This window comes from Leuciscus leuciscus (genome assembly GCF_965113295.1).
Source record: "Leuciscus leuciscus genome assembly, contig: HAP1_SCAFFOLD_508, whole genome shotgun sequence".
NCBI lineage: Eukaryota > Metazoa > Chordata > Actinopteri > Cypriniformes > Leuciscidae > Leuciscus > Leuciscus leuciscus.
In genome coordinates, this window is record NW_028118231.1 from 3,973 (window position 1) to 12,615 (window position 8,643).

General features: G+C 38.8%; 1 long non-coding RNA gene across 1 annotated transcript; it reads right to left on the bottom strand.

Moving 5' to 3' along the window:
- Positions 1-6,846: 6,846 nt before the first annotated feature.
- LOC309491742 lies at positions 6,847-7,812 on the bottom strand. Its single transcript, XR_014203281.1, has 2 exons — positions 7,732-7,812; positions 6,847-7,600 (listed from the first exon to the last, which is right to left on the bottom strand). It is a non-coding gene; the product is annotated as an uncharacterized lncRNA (long non-coding RNA).
- Between the last annotated feature and the right edge of the window lie 831 nt (positions 7,813-8,643).

Here is an 8,643-nt window from a genome sequence, read left to right on the forward strand (position 1 = left end):
ATGTAGTGACTTACTAATTATTTGATGCTTTAAAAAAAAAAAGCTCAACAATGTGCAAATGTCTTTCTTCCAGGAGTTCCGAATTACCGCCCACCTGAAGTCTTGACAGAGCCTCGATTCCACGCCGTCCCAGCAAATGTCTGGTCTCTAGGAGTGTTGCTGTACCAGATGGTGAACGGATGTTCTCCTTTTCACAATAGAACGGAAATCACACAAGCCAAAGTTACATTTCTCAAACCCAACTTATCCAAAAGTGAGTGAATAATATTGATAACATTGATAAACACACACATAAAGCAAAGGCTTTGTACAGAAACAGTTAAAGGTGAAGTGTGTAAGATGTTTTATATATAGCTGTTTTATTTGGTCATTTATTCCACTCGCTGCCACTAGTGTCGCAGAAACGACATACTTCACTTTTAAACTAAAGATAAGAAACATTTTACAGTATATTAATCATGTTTTAGATGCTGTTTTCAAAAATGCCAGGTCACATGCTCATGACTAACCAGCTCTCTCCTTATTGTACAGAATGCAGGGATCTGATTAGCCAGTGTCTAGCCAGGGATCCGACTAAACGCCCGACGTTAGAGCAGATGTTACAACATAAATGGATTAGTAATGGTCTACAGTAGATTGGAGAAGTTCAGGAGATTCACACCATCAGTTTCAGGTGTGAGGAAGTGTAACAGGCAGAGAAGGATTATTATCTTTTGTCTTAAATTCTGGATTATTTGTAGTGAGATTTTCAAATGTGTGTTCATTGTAATGTTCTTGTTATAGTCAAGTCACCTTCATTTATATAGCGCTTGATACTATACAGATTGTTTTAAAGCGGCTTCACTGTAGTAAACAGGAGAATAACAGAATCAGTGAACCAAGCAGAATTCAATTCTGTTCTAGCTCTAAAAAATCATTCATGAGTTGACTTGTTCATATCATCTTTGTATTGGATAGGAAATCACAGCTCACAGGCGGCTGCTCTGCGCGGGTGTGTCCGACTACCACGTACCCGGCCGTCAGCGGACTAGTTCACCGGTTAGCAACCTACAATACTCTGACAAGAGGTTTGTGTTTAAAAACTCTGGCCAACCAGCTTCTCATCAGCCATTGTCTTTCTCCATCCAAACTATTATTTTTCACCGGTGGGTAACTGATGTTAAAGCAAATGACTCTGATGAAAATGAAAATAAGTCTAAATACGTTTTAAGTGCATCAAGACTTTTAATAACTATTCTCCTGTTTATTGGAAATGTTGAGCTAAATCCCGGGCCTGACTCAAATACTTGTTTGACAACTTTAGGCATATTGCATTTGTGGGGACTATATGCACTTGCAAACTATAGCAGATTTCTTACCGCTGTACCGCAACCACAGCGCATGTTTTTACCGATAACTCACGAATATTTTCCCCATTCTAGATTTCCAACCCCGATTATCTTTACTCCCCCATTTTTTCCGATCTTACCCTCTGAAGTATCTTCTTCTAGTCCTTTAGTCAAAACAGTTAAAGTACAAAGAAGAAGACCTCATCCAAGAAATAGTCCAACTAATTTAAGTCAACTCGGTAGCACCAGAGGCTTTAAGATTTGCCATTTAAACACCCGAAGCCTTGTTCCCAAACTAGACGAATTTAAAATCTTGCTTGCGCAGTCGAAAGCACATGTAATGGCAATCTCTGAATCATGGTTAACTCCTAATATTCCGGATTCTTTTATGAATTGTATGGTAAAGACCGCATTAGCAAGACCGGCGGCGGAGTGGCCTTCTATGTGAGTCGGAAATATGCACACTTAATATCAAAGTTTGAAACCGAAACATTAAAACTGATCGTACATTTTACACCTCAACATGCAATTACCATTATTGTCACCTACAAACCCCCTAATGTCAGTGAAAGTTCTTATCTATCTCAGCTTTCTGACATAATTAAATCTGTTACATCAAAGGAGCTTGTAATTCTGGGCGATATCAACCTTGACTGGAATGATAGCTCATCAAAATCTTTAAAAGCTATTGTAATGAAACTCGGACTGTATCAATTAATTAAGGATCCAACAAGAATTGGCAAAACACGCAGCTCCATTTTCACATTTAGCTCCTAAACTCTGGAATGGCCTTCCTGATATTGTTCGAGGCTCAGACTCGCTGTCCCAGTTTAAAACTAGATTAAAGACACATCTCCAAGCATTCACATAATACTTACCTTTTATTCTACAGCTGAAGAGACGACTCGACGCCTGGGAAGAGACGACGCCACGCCTGGGAAGAGACGACTCGACGCCTGGGAAGAGACGACTCGACGCCTGGGAAGAGACGACGCAACGCCTGGGAAGAGACGACGCGACGCCTGGGAAGAGACGACTCAACGCCTGGGAAGAGACGACTCGACGCCTGGGAAGAGACGACTCAACGCCTGGGAAGAGACGACGCAACGCCTGGGAAGAGACGACTCGACGCCTGGGAAGAGACGACGAGACGCCTGGGAAGAGACGACGAGACGCCTGGGAAGAGACGACTCGACGCCTGGGAAGAGACGACTCGACGCCTGTATTTTTCTATGTACATTTCTGAAATGTAACCAATCTTTGTATCAGACTTTCTGTCTTTCCTACTAACTGGAAAACAGCACAAATTACTCCAACTTTAAATCTGATGATCACACCCTTGTTTCTGTCATGAATTTGAGGATGAACCCAAGCGCAGACATGATGCTTGACACACAGTTTATTTATGGTAGTGATGTTACATATGACACTGAAGCTTCGATGCGCATATCACACAAGCGACACAATTTGTAGTGAAGCCCCGTATCGGGGCGTGTATCGGTTTACTAGAGTCACGTGATCGATGACAAACGAAGCCTCACTTTCTCTCCAGTCACGTGCGCGTTTCGCTTTGGGTTCGAACTCCAGATCTTATTTAACGAGTCATTGTTGCCTCAGTCTGGTCGATGTGTTTGTGAGGAGAGTGCTGTACTTTGAAAGTTAATCAATATATTACATTTAAATAACCAACATATATTTTTCACTACTTAGGCTATTATTTTTTGTTGTTTTTGTGTCTTTTTGTTTTTATAAAATCTTTTCACTTTTTGGTGATTTTAGGTAATTTGGTGTTGGTATTGGGGTTTAAGGTGGGATTAGGGGGAAGGGATAGGGTGTTGGTGTTTGGTGAAGGGTTTGTATTTAGAGCAATGGCAACAGCCAAAAATAATAAATATAATTAAAAACTTTATCACCTTTCTGTCATTCCTACAGTTAAGCACTATCAGTAACAAGTGTCATAAGCGCATTTAATAACAGATGATCCTATCAGACAATGTCCTTATTTTGTGTGTGTGGAGAGAAAGAGAGAGAGAAAGACAGAGAGTAGGCCTACATTAAATCTTGTTGAATCATATAAGCTTATATTATATTTTATTGTCACACTTTAATGGGAAAATTAATTTATTTAATGAACAAATCAAACACAAACATGTAAGGCTTTTATTTGTACACATAACGTTGAAACTATGGAGTGTGTTGTGGTTGCTTCATCTGCCAGAGCTTCTAACACAGGCTTCTGGCTGCTTTATTTTAAATAACCACCAGATGGCGCTGTTCTCGACCAGTTCTCGACACTCTCGAAGCTTTGAATCTTTTCCCGGAACAGTCAGGAGAAAGCCTCAGTGATTCATGAGGCTTCATTTTCCCCATCCCTACTTGACACACAGTTTATTTATGGACAAAAAACAGGGAAAACAAAACCCACAAGGGGGCAACACATGGACAGGACAAGGAGTGACTAAACTTAAACTAACACTTGGCAGATGACGATAAACCAACAGAAAATACAGACTCAGCACTTTCTCGAGACAATACTCTTGAAAGGATACTCACAGGGTAAGATAATGAACCGGCACAGGACAGCAAACACAAGGGGATTAAATAGGGAGACTAATGATAACATAACAGGTGACACAGGTAAAGCAATAATGACAAAACGAGGATAACAAGGGGGCGGGGTTAAGTAACGAGACAACACAAGCACATGGCCCAAACAAAAGACCATGTGCTTGCACACAAAACACGGGTCTGTCATGATCCTGCCTCAAGACTAGAGAAAATCAAGGACACGAGGGCAGAATCATGACAGTTTCAAATTACAGACCTATTGCAATACTTCCAGCAATGTCTAAGTTGCTGGAAAAAGTCTTGCATAACCAGCTAAGGTTTTACCTTGAAACTAATAACTGGCTCAGTGACTGTCAACACGGTTTTCGTGCTAAGAGATCAACCATGATGGCGTTATTACTTTTCACTGAACAATTACGTGACGCTCTTAACAAAGGTCACATTACTGGAGCTATTTTTATTGATTTCCGTAAAGCCTTCGACACAGTGAACCACCAGATCTTGCTAAACAAACTTCACTCATTTGAACTGTCTCCATCTGTGATAGAAAGACCTACAACTACCTTGGTGTGCAACTTGATTCACACCTTACATATCGGGAACACATTTTTAAATGAACAAAAAAGTTAAAACTCTATGTGTTTAACAAGATTAGATCATATCTTTCCTTTTCGGTCTCTGAAACCTCCCTACATGCCATTGTGTTCTCAACAATGTCCTACTGTCTTCCAATCTGGTCGCTAACCACTAAAGACATTACTGAACCAATAGCACGACTATACTACCGAGCACTTAAGATCCACAGTAACCTTCCAAAGTGGTCTCATCATTGCAGTCGCTCACACGCACAAATGCTTTGACTTACCAGAACTACGTAAACAGTCGTGCTATTGCATTTTATTTTCAGATTCAAAATAGCTCTTCACCAGCACTTACAGTTCTTCTGCCAACACACAATGTGAGACCACTACGTTTCACTAGGTCAGTCTCACAGGCACTCATTCCAGTTCCCCCATGCAAAAACAACTACGGTCAGAAATCCTTTTTCTATATTTAGACTAAAATTTGGAATGACATTCCCGATCACATTCGAACATTATCATCCATCACATATTTCAAAATGTCATATAAACTGTTTCTTCTCGATAGTCATACTTGCACACACTAATTGTTCATGTATTGTTTTTTCGTATTTAATGTTTTATTTGTTTGTATCTGTCTAGTCAATAATAATGTCCTGTATAAATGTGCTGAAACTGTGATCATTGTTTTATGTTGCTGCAGAACAGGAACCTGCTGTAAACCAGTTTTTAAACTGAGTCGGGCCCGTTTATTGTAAAATTCTAGTAAATTGCGGTAATCGTCAACTATGCAGATGTGGAAATAATGCGTAACTGGGTAATGGGTTCCTACACTCATGACAGCCTAAGTGTTTAGAGAGTAGTTCTGCTTACCGCCGGCTCTACACTTTCTCTTCTCTTTCAGGCGTTTTTCTAAAGTTTCTCATCCACACTGAAACGTCCGAAAACGCCTGAAAACGCCAGTGTGGACGGAGAGCGTTATTAAACGAAAACGCCGTTTTCAAATGTATCCGGATTAATGTAGACGTAGCCAAAGACACACTGAACAAAGACAGGACTGTCAGAGGAAACACCAGGCCTGACAGTGCGACAGTGAGTCTCTCTCCCCCATACAGGGAGACTTGGACCTTATTGAAATGTGTAGGAAAGCGGCTGCTAAACTCTCTATCGACTGGCCATCACAACAGAAGGACCAGGGAGTCTGCCGTCACACACTTCCCCAACCAAGCAGCTGATTCCAGCTCTCCCAGCATGCATTGCAGAGATCACAGTTTTTTGGACAAGCCTTTCTCTCATAGAGTGCCTGTTAAAGGTTCTCTAGCCTGGATGTGCTTAATATGGAGGAACTGGGGATGTCCAGCCAACAACTGAGTGCGGAGAAGGCAGGGAGTTCCTTGATGCTCCTGTCCAACCAACAATAATATTATATTATATAATATATACAATTTTGTAAAAAAAAATCATAAAGGCTAAATGGGGAATCATATTAAATACAACAACTGTGTTATATACTACTACTGTGAATAATTTCTCCTGTTTTTGTCTACTTTATCTCTCTATCAACACAAGAAGCACAAAGCGGGTTCAGTGGATCCTGAAGACTCCCTGTAATGACGCTGTACCCTCACCCTGAGTCTCAGCTCCCTGGATTTTGCAAGACTTTCCTTGCTCCTTTTTATAAATAAACCTTAAATAAACATTAAACTTCTTAGTGTTGGTCTTTGTGAAAAACTGCAGATACACCTAAGTATGATTAGTGCACAATGTAGTTAACAATCTTTAGTTCTATTTAGATTGACTTGAGCAGCCATTATTGTCCATTATTGTCCATTATTGTCCATTATTGTCCATTATTTTCCATTATTTTCGCTCTGCAAACCACAGTGGAGATAAGGGACAACATGGAGGAAAGGACAGACAAAATGCTTTACATGCAGTTTACTTGCACTAAATCAGTGCACTAGTCAAAATACATATTATATAGTTTGGAAACATTCATATTTTTTAATGTTTAAAAAAAAAAAGTCTCTTATGCTCACCAAGGCTGTAATTTAAAAATACAGTAAAACATACCTTTTTTTTTTTAAAGAAATACAAAGTTGGGTCAACTTAAAAAAATAAGGCAACTTATCGCAAGCTGTTTTCTTGAGTAAACTCCTCGAACAGGGACTGAAGTCCACCCCACTCAAAATATTACGTTAAAATCATAAGTTGCCACAACATAAATAGTCATGTTTAGCTAATGAATAACAGAACAAAGTATTTTTAGTTGGCTGAACACAAATGGGCCTATTATCTATAGGCCTATATTGATTTGTTATATATTATTTAAATAGTTGAATTAAATAAGAGGCAGACCATAACACGAGTCAGATAACTTTCTTTTTTATTTACACACTTTGTGTCCGATGCACAACAATGACATTATAGTTGCAAGTCTTGAACTTGTTAACTCAATGCATGGCACTTACCAATGCCCGTTAAAGAACATTAGCCTGAAGGTTTAGTTAACCCAAAAATGAAAAGTCAGTCATCATTGATTTACCCTTAAATTGAAGTTGAAATGAAAAAGAAGATATTGTGAGGAATGCTGGTCACTAAACCGTTGACGGTAGCCTTAAAATACTCCAGCAGTCGATGCCTACTGTCAAATGTTTGATCGTAACATTCTTCACAATATCATCTTTTGTGTTCAGCAGAAGAAAGAAACTCATACATGTTTCAAACAACATGAGGGTGAGTAAATTATGACAGAATTTTCAGTTTTGGATGAACTATCCCTTTAAAGCTAAGGTTGAAACCAGTTAATACTTAACAACATTAATCAATACATTGACAGAGCAGTATTGGGGGTTTTTTTTCATTAACTATTAAAGTATAAAAGAAACAATGTCCAGTGGAGGAATGTCACTCAAATGTTGCCATGACATTTGCAAACTGGCTTTGTCCATTTAGCTAAACTTAAACTTCAGTGACTTGCACTCTTGCAGAGAAGGAACCTCCAAGATCCATGAAAATCTTCTGAGTTACTTTGAAAGTATACTTTATTGTGTACTTTTCAAGGGATATGTTGAACTTCCACAGGAGGTCGACGTTACAGATACACGAAAACTCCATGGAGATCTGTAAAAAAAAAAAGTAATTGGAATCACCACAAAGTTTTACTACTATAAGTATTACTAAAATGTTCTAAATATTTAGAAATAATTATTAGAATAATTATTAATATTGACAGTTGCTATTAAATGGTTTACCTCATCCTTTAGAAAAGGTGCAGTCGGCAGGCCATCTCTCTCTGAACTCCTCAACTACTGTAAATACATAATGAGCAAACATCTCATTTGATATGACAAAACATACAGTTGATTATAAATATGATAAATACCAGACATGTTCACAAGTCCCTAAAGGCCAAGTCCAAGTCTTTGTACCTAAGCAATATTTAAACAATATTTATTTCAGCTAACCTAGTTATTGTAATTATCAGTGTTTTGAACTTTCAAAACGGATTTCTACTTCAAAAATGTCTAATATAGCACATCAATTATTACTTAAAGGTATAGCAGAGGGGTGGTAGTGGCGCAGTGGATAAGACACATGCCTTTGGTGTGAGAGACCCGGGTTCGAATCCACTGTGAGACACCAATGTGTCCCTGAGCAAGACACTTAACCCCTAGTTGCTCCAGAGGCGTGCGACCTCTGACATATATAGCAATTGTAAGTCGCCTTGGATAAAAGCGTCAGCTAAATGAATAAATGTAAATAGCAGAGGATGTTTTACTTCCTGGTGGGTAGTCTAAACTATTGGTCCTCCTAATTGTCAATCATTCTAGTGAATCAATCAAACTTTTCAAAAAGTGGAGAGGGCGGGTCTTATCTAAAATTTGGAAAGATCCTCCGCTATACCTTTAAATCATTAATGAATGAATGAATTTAAAATAAATGTAGCCTATTCACAATAAAAAGTTGTTATTTTTAAATTAAAATACATAACATTATGCCATTTGGAATGCAGGGAGAGTCACCACGAGAAAAAAATTCGTTAAAAAAAGTAAACGTGCTGTGTATTTTGAGCTATTTGAGTTGCCGTAGTTTGCTGTAGTTCTAGGCAGTGATGGGTAATGTAGTCTTCCAGAGAGCGCCGGCGGTAACAAACCCTTTGTATA